This window comes from Eurosta solidaginis, chromosome 1 (assembly GCF_040869045.1).
Source record: "Eurosta solidaginis isolate ZX-2024a chromosome 1, ASM4086904v1, whole genome shotgun sequence".
In the NCBI taxonomy this organism is placed as follows: Eukaryota; Metazoa; Arthropoda; class Insecta; order Diptera; family Tephritidae; genus Eurosta; species Eurosta solidaginis.
Window position 1 is genome coordinate 138800842 of NC_090319.1, and position 16198 is coordinate 138817039.

Sequence of the window (16198 nt, forward strand, 5' to 3'; positions counted from 1 at the left end):
TATAAAAAACTCAATTTATGCTCACTAACATAATATAAATCAATGACAAGTTCACCCTCAAACAATTAAAGGAATCAACTTTTCATTCCTTATCAACAACTTGGACCTACATTATGCAGAGTACAATTATATATTGAACATATATTCTGCATAATACAAGTTTTAATTTTTGAGTAAATGTGCACACACAGTTACAATCTACTATTATTCAACCTCATCCTAGGTTCTTCAATCACATCACCATAAAAAACAATATTTCTCAAACAACATAGAAATAACACAACCAAATATTAATATCATAAAATATTAATACAACAAGTAAACAATAACAACAACTAAAAATCAGTTATCAAGTACATCAAATAATCAAAAGATTGGGTACTTACATCAATACTAACATAAACTTTTAACGCAATTAACACACAATTCAAATGTTTCTCAAACTACAACACAAAATTGTTACAGTAAGTAATATACACTGTAAATTAATATTTAAAAAATAAAATTTTCGTTTCACTGGAGGGGGAGTAAATATAAGGTTATCTACTTTAGTTATATATACTTTGTTTTTATAAATTATTTTTAAATCATTTTATTTTGTATAATATTTCAAAATGAAAATATTGGAAGTATCAAAAATACATCTTTTAAAAAAATAAAGTTAAATATTTTCTAAATTCAAAATTAAAAAACAAATATTTAAATATTTGGTTAACCACCAAATATAAATGGTGATATGAATTTCATGGAGTGGAACACTGACAAGAAAATTTTCTTTTTGAAATATTATACAAAATAAAATGATTTAAAAATAAATATAAGGTTATCTACTTTAGTTATATATACTTTGTTTTTATAAATTATTTTTAAATCATTTTATTTTGTATAATATTTCAAAATGAAAATATTGGAAGTATCAAAAAAGTACATCTTTTAAAAAAATAAAGTTAAATATTTTCTAAATTCAAAATTAAAAAATAAATATTTAAATATTTGGTTAACCACCAAATATAAAAGTAAATATAGTGTTAACTACTTTGTACTCTCTACTTTAATTTTGAAAATAATTTTAATTGAGTTTTCGTGTTAACTTAAAATTTTGAATGACTTCAAAAAAAGAAAATTCTAATTAGTTGGAAAATATCTAAACTCAAAAATAAACAAAAATAAATTTTTATACTTAAAATCAAAATAAAAGATTTCTAAAATATCAACCTGAATATTGATATATATTTATAGTGTTAACTACTTTGTACTCTTTACTTTAATTTTTAAAATAATTTTGAGTTTTCGTGTTAACTTAAAATTTCGAATAACTTCAAAAAAAGAAAATTCTAATTAGTTGGAAAATATTTAAACTCAAAAATAAACAAAAATAAATTTTATATTGCAAACCAAAATAAGAGTTTTTTAAAATATCAACTTGAATGTTGATATACCCATATCGTACAAACAAATTCTGGAGTCGCTCCTGGTCCACCTTTATGGCGATATCTCGAAAAGACGTCCACCTATAGAACTAAGGCCCACTCCTTTTTAAAATACTCATTAACACCTTTCATTTGATACCCATATCGTACACACAAATTCTAGAGTCACCCCTGGTCCTCCTTTATGGCGATATCTCGAAAAGGCGTCCACCTATAGAACTAAGGCCCACACCCTTTTAAAATACTCATTAACACTTCATTTGATACTCTTATCGTACAAACTTCTAGAGTCAGCCCTGGTCGACCTTTATGGCGATATCCCTAAATGGCGTCCACCCATAGAACTACGGCCTACTCCCTCTTAAAATCTCTTTAATACCTTCCATTTGATACACATGTCATACAAACACATTCCAGGGTTACCTTAGGTTCATTTTCATACATGGTGATTTTCCCTTATTTTGTCTCCATAGCTCTCAGCTGAGTATGTAATGTTCGGTTACACCCGAACTTAACCTTCCTTACTTGTTGTTATTGATATTAGAGAAAAATTGTAAGTTTAAAAACAAATACTGTAAAAATACGAACAAATGTTACTAAGCTTTCAAAAGCGCGCCTAAAAATTAACTCCACACTATTAGGAATAAATTACATACAGAGTGTATGTGCCTATATGGTGATTAAAAGGAATAAAAACAAAAAGGCAACTCTTAGAGACCAATTGTACAGCGAACAACGGGACATTCATGTGGCTAAGCAGCTAACGGCATCTGCCTTTGCACTCATAGGAATGTTGGAGATTCGAGTTCAACGCTCAGCTTCCCAAAAGCTAGATGATGAAGAAGTGAAATTAAGAAACATGTCCTAGTAACCTTCGCCTTTGTAAACTTACAATTTTTCTCTAATATCGGTAACAATATTTATGTTATAACTGCGTTAAAAAATATTTAATTTTATAAAATCAAAATAATGAATAAAAAATTAGTTTTTTAAATAATTATTTCATACAACTGGGAGGCTAGGGTCTCGAGATATAGCCCAAAACGTGGACCAGGGTACCCCTAGAATGTGTTTATACAATATGGATATCAAATGAAAGCTGTTGATGAGTGCTATAGCACAGGATAGTTTTCATACAACTAGGAGGCTAGGGTCTCGAGATATAGCCCAAAACGTGGACCCGGGTACCCCTAGAATGTGTTTATACAATATGAATATCAAATGAAAGCTGTTGATGAGTGTTATAGTACAGGATAATTTTCATATAACTGGGAGGCTAGGGTCTCGAGATATAGCCCAAAACGTGGACCCGGGTGCTCCTAGAATGTCTTTACACAATATGGATATCAAATGAAAACTGTTGATGAGTGCTGTAGTACAGGATAATTTTCATACAACTGGGAGGCTAGGGTCTCGAGATATAGCCCAAAACGTGGACCCGGGTACCCCTGGAATGTGTTTATACAATATGGTTATCAAATGAAAGCTGTTGATGAGTGCTATAGTACCGGATAATTTTCATACAACTGGGAGGCTAGGGTCTCGAGATATAGCCCAAATCGTGGACCCGGGTACCCCTAGAATGTGTTTATACCATATGGATATCAAATGAAAGCTGTTGATGTGTGCTATAATACAGAGTAAGTTTTACACCGCTGACTGACTAGGGTCTCGAATATAGGCCAAAATATGGACCCGGATACCCCTAGAGTGTGTGTGTATTATGGATATCAAATGAAAGCTGTTGCTGAGAGCTCTAAAGTTCATTGTGATATTCGATTTAGTCGCATCAATCTGGCAAAACTGATTGCCGAAATAAAGACAAGAATTAATAATACCCACATACCTATTTACATACGTCCAATTCAATTTTCCTGAAATTTCGTATATAAATTTGCCTATATTAGTAATTACGATGCTTTTTTCCGGGAAGTATACCAGAGACGGCCTGGGACTGGGATTAGGACTAAGACTGGGACTGAGACTGAGACTCGGAGTGGGACTGGGACTGAGACTGGAACAAAATACATACCACCCTCTGGGACTGGCAATAAGAGATGAAGAAGAAAGAGAAAAACTTGAGAGAAGAGAAAAGAGAGAAGGAGACTGAGAAAGAAATAGAATGCGACGAAGATGGAGATGAAGCGAAAAAGAGGGAGGGAGGAGTGAATAAAAAGATTAGGAAAAAGTGTAGAGGGGTAGGGCAGAGTTAGACGGAAAAAGTTTATTAAAATGTATGCAGATAGGCCAAATTTAGAGCAGAACAACGTCTGCCAGGTCTGCTAGTAACAATATAAAAAACTTCGTATTCGAAAATAGAGTTTAATAATTTCTAATAACATAGGATTTAATAATTTATGATAAACTATAAATTTTAATTCTTAGTTTTTTATAAGCTGCTCTGATCTATTAATTTCCATGGTGCAAATAAAACACGATTATTCCACCTTTAGCCCGACGTTTCGCCAAATTTCCTTGGCATTTTCAAGGGCATAACGCTATATTTATTTCTTTCCCAAAAAACAACAAAGTACATAAGTTTTATTAATTTTACATGTATATAGTTGTATGACACTGGACATAAAAGTAACAACAATGAAAAAAACATTTTTTTGTGAATTTTTATTTTAACTTACAATAAAATGTGGTGGTTGAAATTATATTAAAATAATAAACTGAACTAAACAAACAATCAACAGTATAAAGAAAAAGGAAAGAGGTCGATACCATCTTGTGTGGTACACTTGTCACACTAAACTTAAATTATAGACAAACTAAATATGCAGCGGCAATATTGTCACTGTCCTCTCTTAAATTTATGCCCTTTTCTCTTTTCTTTCTTAGGCTCTCTAATGTATATCTGATTTTTGTTCTTATTTCTTTATCTATGATTTTCGCGTTATCAAAGTCGAGCATATGATTATTGTTTATTGCATGCTGTGATAATGCTGTACTGGGCTTTTGTTTACGTATGTTGGATCCATGCTCAGCTATTGGCGTGCCGAATCTCCTTTTGGTCGTGCCCAAATAGACTTTGTCGCAAAAATTGTTGTTGTTTTGGTTCCCTTTACATGGTATTTCATACACTATGTTGCTTTGTTGGTGTGTCTCTATTGGGCTTTTTGTTTTTCTAAAACAAGTAGCCAAAGTGCAGTTTGATCTGTATGCTAGTGTTGTGTTAGGTGTATTTATAATGTCGTGTGCTAAGTTTACTGTGAACCTAGGAATGTTTGTGACGTTAAAGTATTGCTTTGTCGGGTTATTATTATCTATATTTGGTGGTTTTTGTGTTGTGTTTCTTATGCTCATTTGTTTTTGTTCAATTAAAATATTTATTAAGTAGTCGGGGTAATTATTATTTTGAACTGTCTACAACAACAAAACATACACCCAAACATACGGAATGCCCATGGGCAACCCCCTTTCCCCAACTATAGGCGATATAGTCATGCACGATGTACTCATCAACTCCTTCATGGAATTACAAGAACAAAGCAATATTAATATTAAATTCATAGTGAAATATGTGGATGACATTTTTGCAATAATAAAAAGAGCAGACGCGAATATTATTTTAGATGCACTCAATAAATATCATACTAATTTATTTATTTATTTATCATTAATCAAACACACAACCTTAGGTTAATTTACAGTGTTTGAGCTTAAAACTAACTTAAAAATAACATTAAAAAATAAACTTGACAAGTGAATATGCTTACCAGGTTTGTTTAACAGAGGATGTAATAAAATGCAAAGAAGAAGAATGTAAGAGAAGTGCACGAAAATAGTTTATGAGCTCATTCTTGAAGCGCAGCGCATTTTGTATGGCTTTAAGTTTTTGGGGCAGAGCGTTCCAAAGGCGAACAGCGTAGACAAAAAATTTACGTTCAGTAACTAGGCAGTTGTACTTCATAGTAGTTAAGTTGAACGATCGAGGTGATCTGTTAAATTTACGGCGGTCCATGAGATATTCAGGTTGTCGAAATGCGATGATCTTATGAAGCAGTGTTAGGCACTTAAATTATAACAGGTTATCGAATTTAATAGAAAAAATCCGCTTGGCGAAAATGGAGATGTGCTCGTAACGACCAACACTATACACATATCTGGCTATATTATTATAGAGGACATTTAGTTTACTACGACAAAAGCTATCGCAATTGGCATAAAGTTCACATCCATACAATAAGGTGGGTAACAGATATGTTTTAGCTAACATTTTTAGCTAACCTTACCTATTGCTCTATAAATGTGGTTATTCCATGTCAAATTCCTTTTAAAAATCATTCCAAGATTTTTTGCGGTGTTTACATAGCCTACGACTGAGTTATTTAATTTTACTTTATTGAAACTATCAAGCGATATGATTTTCTTATATATTACTATGCACTGTGATTTATTTGGGTTTAAAAGTAGGCCATTATCACTTGCCCACTTGTTTACATGTTCTAAGTCAGTGTTAAGATAACTAATACAACTATTAACAGATAAAAGAGGACAACTGACATATAATTGCACATCGTCTGCGTAAACATGAATATCACAATACCTCAACACACTTTGAAGGTCATTAACATACAACACAAACAATAACGGGCCAAGAATCGAGCCTTGAGGAACACCCTTGGAGAGCGGTAGATAATTTGATATGTAGCTCCCATTGCACACAGCTTGCGATCGCTCACTGAGGTAGGAGTTTATTAAATGTAAAGTAGGAGGTGAAAAATTGAACAAGTTTTTTAACTTTAGAGTAAGAAGATTGTGGTTTACAGTGTCGAATGCTTTGGTGTGGTCCAGGAGCGTTAGAAAAGTAACAAGGTTGTTGTTAATGTTTAATTAAAGCAGTGGTACAGCCTCTACAGCTTCTAAAGCCAGACTGGTTACGATTTAAAAGTGAGTTTCGGGTCAGAAATGAGTTTATCTGGTTATGCATTATACGTTGAAGGACTTTGGACAGGAATGGCAATATAGCGATGGGTCTGTACTCTCCATTGGGTTTCTTCATCGGAATGATCTTCGCAACTTTCCAACAATCAGGGAACACGGACGTGGTCAATATAGTATTAAAAACATAGGTAACAAACGATAAAATTTTAGGGAGTAGACATTTAAAAAATTTTGGATGAATTCCGTCTAGACCAGTAGCATTGGACTTTACACCAAGGACAGACTCAACGACTGCACAGTCATCAACGTTCGAAAAAGAGAATTCGGGTATCGCACCACATAAATAATCGCCATACCGTTCATGGCATAAGTTACTGTCACAGCTAGATGATTGAACAAATTGCTCATTTAATTTATTTACGTCTACATTTTCAAAGATATCGTTACATTTGCTCCCGATGCCAATATCCCGAATGTATTTCCAAGTCTTCTTCGACCCTATTGCTGTACTAAACTGATACTCATAGTATTTCAGCTTTTGCAGCTTTATAGGCTTGGTAACTTCTTTTCTGCGACCCTTGAAAACATTGTATGTTACAGTACATTTAAATCGTTTCCATTTCCGATAAGCTATGTTACGCTTTTGGATAAGCCTCTTTATGTAGTTGTTGCACCAAGACAGTTTACGATTTTTTGAGTGTTTCACTACAATAGGCACATGTTGGTCAAAAAGTGAAGCGATATTATTTTGAAGAAAACGGATCTGCTCGTTTGTAGTATTTAAAATATAAGCAGTTTCCCAAGGAATACTATCAACAGCTTCTTCGAGTTGCACATGATTAATATGCATGAAATCCGGGTATGAATAGGCACCTGCTTCACATGTGCGGTCGAAGTCAAATGATATAAAAATTAGATCATGATTGGAGAAGTTTGGGACTGAAAGCTGGTCGTAGAGTTGAATATTCGATAGTTCATTAACAAAAAATATATCTAAAAGAGTACTGCTAGTTTGGGTGAAATGTGTTGGCGTTATGGTATTTACTGGGAAAAGTGCAAGGGTTTGCATAGCTAAAGAAAATTTGTTTTCACGAAGCAGGTCACTATTGAAATCTCCAACAACTACAATATTATTATAATTTAAGGTACAGTCGTGAATTTCTTCTAAAAAGTTATCAAAAGCAACGTATTTGTTTGGCCTGTACACACAACCTATTAGTATTTTGTCATGATGGGAATTTATTTCAACAAAAATGTATTCTATAGAAGTAAAGGGTTCAGATGTACAAACAGTTTTACAACATAATCCATGTTTAACAAATACAGCAACCCCACCACCATGCCCGATTCTATCTGCACGAAAAAGTTTATATCCGTCAACGCAGAACACTGCATCACTGTGCCACTGAGAGAACCAAGTCTCGGAAACGCACACAACATCTATATCTGATGACTCAAAAATATGCCGAAACTCGTCTATTTTAGGTGATAGGCTTTGCGCATTAATATGACATATTTTTAAGCCGTTTCTTTGCTTGCCTAGTACACGTATCATATTGTATGTGCTGTCATAGCCCTTAGAACGCATACAGCTGTTACAGCTCAGAACAACATTGACACTGCGCTTTGACAGCGAACAAGCTTACATACCTTATGAAACTCAAGCAAACGAAGGCATAAGGAGATAAAAAAAAAAACAAATAAAAGAGATTAAGAGGCGAATTGAGAATAGAGACAGATTGATAGCGTGCATATGTAAAAAGTAAATGCAGAGAATACAAAGCCATTACTCTAAATTTTAAATCTAATATTAAAATTATGATAAATAATAAAAATGACAATAACAGTAATGTAAGCTGAAGAATGTGGGAGATATTACTTATAGCAAGCCAATATTTATTTGCTTGTGCTCAAAAGAGTGTTCACATCTGCTCTTGTGCATACTAGCTGCGGCTCTTCATTTGGCTTACGTCTTATGTATACCTTGCCTCTGATAGAGAACGCTGAGGTTATCAATTTCTTTCTCCGAAGCTCAGATGCAAAAGACATTACTTCGCGTGTCACTTTAGGCAAGCTTTCGTGTAAGTGAATATTTCCATAGCCTGGCACGTCAATATCGGCGAGTGTGAGAGGCCTCTTGCGGGATTTATACAGAGCAACAATTGACTTTAAGAGCTTAGTTCGGTCGTTGGAAGAGAACAGCTTGACTATAATTGGCGCGCTTTTATTATTTTGCTGTTTTTCATTACTGCTCCGTATTCTAAATACATCACGCAGCGGGGGTGTTTTTTGTTGCGCTACTCTGCATAGCTTACCAAAGATCTCAGGCAAATTCTCATCATTCGTTTGGGGAATACCACTGATAACGACGTCAGTGGCGACTGCGCTATTCTGTAGCTCAAATATTTGACTACGAACTTCAGCAAGTTCACTGCGCATGATATTATTATTGGAGAAAGAGCTCTCTACTGCAGTTAATCTTGCTTCGATTGCACTCACTGATATCTTCATGTTGGTTATCTCACCTGTTAACTCGCTGATTCTTTGCATTACTCTTTCCTCTGAGTTTTTTATAATTGCAGTCAGCTCTTCGACAATTTACACTCTCAGCTCATCCATTTTCCCTTCATGTTGTTTGTTGTTGCCGGTGGTATTGTAGGAGATGCATTTGTTTTACGCGCTGGATTCCTCCGTTGTGGTTGCATCGGGGTCATGGTTGGCACAATTCGACAAAATGAACAGCAATATTGTTAAGAAAATTAAAACAAATTAATACGCGCACGTTTGTATAGCACAAGTGGTAATTTTATTGCGAGGAAAACAGCGAAAAGTGAAAAAACTCGGAGCAAGGCGAAACACGTCCTACTCGTTCAACGACATACTCTCTTTCGATAATAAATTTACCATCGAAAACGAAGAAAACAATAGCATCCCGTTTTTAGATACACGCGTATATAGAGTCCACAACAACATAACATTAGATTGGTATTCAAAACCAACTGCTTCTGGGCGCCTCATAAACTTTTTGTCATCGCAGCCTTTAAAATACAAAATAAATACGGCAAAAAACTTTATACATAAAGTATTATCAATTAGCCATCAACAGTATCATGACGCCAACGTAAGGAAAATTAAAAAGACACTTCAAACTAATAATTACCCCGACTACCTAATAAATAGTTTAATTGAACGAAAACAAATGAGCACAAGAAACACAACACAAAAAATACCAAATATAGATAATAATAACCCGACAAAGCAATACTTTAGCGTCACACACATTCCTAGGTTCACAGAAAACTTAGCACACGACATTATAAATACACCTAACACAACACTAGCATACAGATCAAATTGCACTTTGGCTACTTGTTTTACAAAAACAAAAAGCCCACTAGAGACACACCAACAAAGCAACATAGTGTATGGTATTTCCATGTAAAGGGAACCAAAACAACAACAATTTTTGCGACAAGGTCTATTTGGGCACGACCAAAAGGAGATTCGGCATGCGAATAGCTGAGCATGAAGCCGACATGCGTAAACAAAAGCCCAGTACAGCATTATCACAGCATGCAATAGACAACAATCATATGTTCGACTTTGATAACGCGAAAATCATAGATAAAGAAATAAGAACAAAAACCAGATATACATTAGAGAGCCTAAGAATTCTGCAAAAAAGAGAAAAGAACATAAATTTAAGAGAGGACAGTGACAATATTGCCGCTGCATATTTAGTTTGTCTATAATTTAAGTTTAGTGTGACAAGCGTACCACACAAGATGGTATCGATCTCTTTCCTTTTTTTTATACTGTTGATTGTTTGTTTAGTTCAGTTTTAAATATTCTAATATAATTTCAACCACCATATTTTATTGTAAGTTAAAATAAAAATTCACAAACAAATTTTTGTTCATTGTTGTTACTTTTATGTCCAGTGCCATACAACTATATACATGTAAAATTAATAAAACTTATGTACCTTGTTGTTTTTTGAGAAAAAAATAAATATAGCGTTATGCCCTTGAAAATGCCAAGGAAATTTGGCGAAACGTGGGGCTGAAGGGAATAATCGTGTTTTATTTGCACCATGGAAATTAATAGATCAGAGCAGCTTATAAAAAACTAAGAATTTACCAACAAACTGATCGGAAAAACTATACATTTATAAATTATAATACTTATTTTTGTAAAATTAAGAATTTACAAGTTATTTTTATATTATTATATTTTATTAATATAAGTAGAAAATGAGCAAGGTTTATTGAACCTACTCGGTTCAATATATAAACAAACTTATACAATATCAATTTTAAAAAAATAATAAAATCAGTCTTGTAGACGGCAATTGATGTACTAATTAATTACTACTTCATTTAAATTTATACATATTTCATAATAATTATTTCATAACTTAAACTTCAACTGAATGATAATCCAAAGAAAAAAAAACTTTGCTTTTACTGTACATATACATATGTATGTATGTTGTAGTTAAGTTGACCATGCATGCATACACAGGCAGGCGTTGGCTGTATACAATTGTAGCACGTACCTGCGGCAAGTAAATGTAAGCAAGTTACTCGAGGTCAGGTCAGAAATGAGGTAATATCTTTTGAACCACAAAATTGTCCAACTTAAAATAAAAAGGGTTTTTTAGATGAAATTGTTTCGCTTTTATATATTTTTTTACGAAAATATTCGTGGGGGAAAAGTAATTATGTAATAATTATTTAAAAAATTATTTTTTTATTCATTATTTTGATTTTATATAACTAAATATTTTTTAACGCAGTTATAAATTAAATATTGTTACCTTCACAATAAAACAAAAATTAATAAGATACGGCGAGTGGAACGAAAGGTATAGCATTTTGAATGTGGGCAAATTTGCTTACCCATCGAGTCTGAGCACATGCAGATCTCTGAAAAACATTTTTTTTCGAGGAAATCCTGATATATATGTTGACTTAAATTGCGAAAAGATTCCAACAAAAAAAATTGGTGTCTTTTAAAAAAGTGAAAATTTTTTTCTACAAATCCGTTTGATTTGTAAAATAATGACCCATATACGACATTACAGTACAACCGAAAATTCGAAAGTTGCTTCCGTTTGGCTTGCGACCCGACCGCAATTCCTCTGGCGTTTTGTGTAGCAATTTATGAGGAGATCGGTTGATAATATAAGCAGCACAATTCACAGCTTCAGCCCAAAAGAATTTTGGTAGAATAGCATCGCTCATCATCGACCTCGCCCTTTCCATTAAAGTGCGATCCATTCTTTCTGCCAAGCCATTTTGCTTCGGACTATAAGGAACTGTGGTTTGGTGTACAATACCGGTCCTTTTCAATTCCCGTTCCATTAAATGAGTTATGAACTCTTCCATTATCAGTTCGTAGGATCTTTATATGATTATTCTGTTGGTTCTACACTTCTCCTTTAAATTCTTTGAAGCAATCCAGAACATCATCCTTTGACTTAAGGAAATAAACGTAAACTTTTCGAGTATAGTCGTCTATAAAAGTTAAGAAATATCGGTTCCCTTCTAACGACCTTACCTCTAAAGACCCACAAACATACGAGTGTACAATATCTAGTATTTTCGATGCTCTTGATCCTTCTGATGCAAAACTAATACGGTGTTGTTTGCCCATTGAACAGGAAACACAAGAAGTTTTCTGTTCACCTTCAACCTGAATACCATCCACACATCCGTTTGTTAATAACTTCATGTTATCTAATCCCAAATGTGCAAAACGCCTGTGCCAAATTTCATATGACTCACTCTTTGTGTACAATACACATTTTTCATTTGTAATATTAAACTTAAACAACACGTTGGAAAAACCCACCGTCGCTACCACATTATCTGCTGAATTGACAATTTTGCAACCCTGTTTATCAAATATTACACTGTTGTTGTGTTCCAATAGCTTTTTAACCGACAACAAATTTGCATTTAATCTTGGAACATACAAAACGTCATATATTTGTATTTCATATGGCTCGCTTAACAAAGTTCCTTTAGCTTAACGTCACCTTTTCCTTCTATTTCCAGATAGCTCCCATTGGCTGTTTTAATCTTGCCACTAAACTTACCCATATTTTGAAAAAGCATTACATTTGCAGTCATGTGATCCGTAGCTCCACTATCTATATACCACTCAATGGTAGAATGCTGGGCACGGAATGCAGCAAAATTAGTAATGCTTTTATCTTTTACCTTTTTATTTGTTGGACACTCCGATGCAAAGTGACCAGTACCATCAGATTTAAAACAACGTAGTTTATCCTTCTTTGTTTTTGGTTTCTTACCCTTGAAATTTCCCTTTTTTACCATAAGAGCACCATTTGATGATGACGGTTCCCACTTTATATCTTGTAAGAGGTTTTGCTTAATGCCATCTGCAGTAATAGTTTAACCATTGCATTCTATACTCATAATCATAGGCTTGTATTCGTCAGGTAATCCTTTCAATAAAAGACGTCCGACCCATTCATCGTTCACAATAAACCCAATATCGTTAAGCTTCTGTGCAGCAGATATAACTTTTTTTAGGTATTCCTCAACAATTGAACAATCCATCAATTGCACGCTGCAAAGCTTCTGCAGTAGACCTATGCGCCTATCCAAACCCGTATATTGAAAAAAAATTTTTAAAGCATTCCAAACTTGCTTTGAAGTCACAGCATCTTTTACATGAACATATAAACTTTTTTCCAATGCTAGGATTATCTTACAACATGCGTTACGATCCTTAATAGCATATAGTCCTTGACCTTCATCTGGCTCAATGTATTTCCAAGCATCTTCCAGCTCCAGCTGTGTTCTCATTGCGAAACTCCATGTTCACCAATTCTCGGAGCCAACAAGCTTCTCCATATTCTGCACCATCGATAACGTGTTCATCGCTCCTGATTATGGTTTGAAATTCCTTATATAATATATATATTTATTTTAAGGCTGATGGCCCATAACCTTTTAGTAGAGTATGTTCTTTTAAGTAAGAATTTATTGAAGTTAATAAAGAAAATTTTTCTCTCTCAAGACAGAACAACATAAATATTCAAAACTAAATATATAAATATGTTCGTATAAAATTACAAGTAGAATATAACAAGTGTATATGTATGTATATGCAACAGACACAAACAATAGCTAAGTGGCAAGAACGGTTGGAGGCCTCGAGTAAAGAGCGTTGGACCTTCACGCTAGTTTGTTGCTCAATGGAATGAGCGGAGAACTGAACTACCATCTCACGCAGATACTGAGTGGACATGGCGGTTTCAAAGAGTATTTATGGAAGCGTAGGATAGAGGAAGATCCGCTTTGCCCAATGTGTACCACGGAGTTAGAAAACGCAGAACACGTCATGTTCCACTGCCCCCGTCTCCACGAGGAAAGACTCGCATTGCATAGAGTTTTTTGGGAGGAACCTACCACGAGAAATTTAGTATCACAAATGTGCAACACGAAAAAGTACTGGACTGCAGTGAGCAAAATGGCATTTATAGTCATGACACGCCTGATGGATGCTGAGTGGGAGCGCAGAGAAATGCACAGGCGAAGCAGTGGCGATTAAATCGGCACTCAGAGCAAATAGCAGGAAGCTGGACGCAGGGACAACAGTAGGCTCTTAAAAAATGAAAAATATGGAACGCCACCTTGAAGTAATGCGAAAGTGGTACCGGGGTAGGCGACGGTTCCAAAACGGGGCTGTTTTCTAGTCTACGGACACATGGTTGCTGCGACGGCAGCAATTATGGTGCATTAGGCAGTTTTCAATCCTCCCGTAGCGCCGCAGGGGAAAGACTTTGCCTCTCTTTAAAATTAATTTGTTAGTTGTCGTAAATACAAAGAATATTCAAGCTTTAGCGCGCAGGTTTTTAGTCGTAAGAACAAAAATTTGTATATGTTGGGAATTGTTTGGGAGCCTAATCTGGTTTTCGGATTGTAATGGAAAAATAAATTGTGGAATTTCCCGTCGGACGAAGGAAATCGAATCTTCTGTTGGAAATAGCAAGAAGAGAGGAGAAGCGAGGTCTGATAGGCCAGTCTAGACATCCTAAATAGGGCTAGGGATAGATTTGAGGTGAAATGTCGTCAATTGAAGCCGGCAACTCGGGAAAAATCGCATCGAGTAGATGAGAAGCCACCAGTTTGTTGAGAAGGTGTATGTCAGGTCGATTGTTGCCGTATCCGTTTGCTGAACTGCTTTGAGTACTAATAAAATTAGTGCACTTAGTAATGAGCCAAAAAATTGTGTCTAAATGTGTACTTAGTCAAGTACAGACACTTACTATGAGTGACTAGCACATAAAACGAGTGCCCCGCAACACATATGTCCCATACATATATTGTAGAAAGGTCCCTAACGCAATTAAAACAAAGAAGACTTCACTGCTTGAATTATGAATGTCGAGTTGTCTTTATTCAAATAATTCAGCCTATTTATATTAGATTATTCTAAACATATTCTTACATATCTATTGACATTTAAGCTTACATACTTACATACATAACTACCTTAAACATACATACTTACATACCTACATACTACTCGGCACAAAATATGTACCTGCATATATGAGCTGCAAATTTATGGGAAATGCTAACCTTGCAAGTTGCAGGAATGCAAATTGCTGGGATTCAAATTCGTTTGGTTGTGTGTTGTACACGTCTGTTTATTAATGGCTGTGCCAGCATTAATTCTCAAATGCATTTTTATGTGTTGATGAACATTTAGACTATTTTTGTAGCAGGTTAGAATATTAGACTGATTTACATATTTTGGATTAAATTGAATTGTTGGCTGCTTACACTACATCTCCCTTTTTTGTAGAATGCTTATGCATTTGGGGAATGCATGAGTATTCTATTTTTGTAAATTAATTATACTTTTGTATTTTAATGTTTGTAGGTTTAACATCTTCTTATTCTACTAATTTAAGTCTATTTTTGTGTATTTTTATTTGCCTATTCTCTATGTTACTACTAAATTTTTGCTTATCCTCATTTCCTATTCTAGATGGGATTAAGGTGTCATAATTTTTATTATTAGTGTTTTCTTCTTCATCGATTTCTTCTACCTTATAGGGGATTAATGTAAAATTATTGTTTTCATCGATGTTTACTACTCTAAAAGGTATTACTAAAATAATTTTTCCTATTGATATCTTTTTTTTTTTTTCAAGTTATTAATAAAATTATTTTCCTATCGGTATTTTATATTCTGCAGGGTTATAGAGTTATTTTTCCTATTGATACTTTCTATTCCGCGGGCCATTAATAAAATTATTTTTCTTATTGATATTTTCTATTCCGCAGGTCATTAATAAAATTACTTTTCCTATTCTACAGGGTATAATAAATTTATTTTTCCTATTATACAGGTCATAAAAGAATTATTTTTCTTATTCTACAGGGCCCTATATATCTATTATCTATTTATCTATTTAGCTAGATCCAAAAATCCTATTATCTAAATTTATGACTTCTCTAAAAGGCGAGGTTTTCCTAGATGCAAACGGTTAAGCAAAGTTTTTTGTATTGGTAGTCCATTTCAAATTAAAATTGAAACGTATAGAATAAGGTAATGGTTACTGTTTAGGCCACAAGCCTAAATATGGCGGTGCACCCTCGTATTACTTAACTTTTTCTTTTCGTTGTCCTTTTACCTCACATCTTTCATTTATACATATCGGTTTATACCGATAACCGTTTACCCCGCCGGATAATAGTTAAGCCTAGGATTCGGCGGTGACCGCGAACAAAAGGTTTTTTACCTCTTTCACTTCTTTTGCGAACGTCTAAGAAACCGCCAGCAGCCAAGCCACCAAAGGTAAGCCCTTCAATTCTCTTTAACATTTTAAA

The 16198-nt window shown here is 34.2% G+C and overlaps 1 protein-coding gene across 3 annotated transcripts in view; it reads left to right on the top strand.

Moving 5' to 3' along the window:
• Positions 1-16198, top strand: part of Hph (HIF prolyl hydroxylase) — a 562987-nt gene that overhangs the window by 431573 nt on the left and 115216 nt on the right. The gene's annotated exons all lie outside the window — the stretch shown is intronic.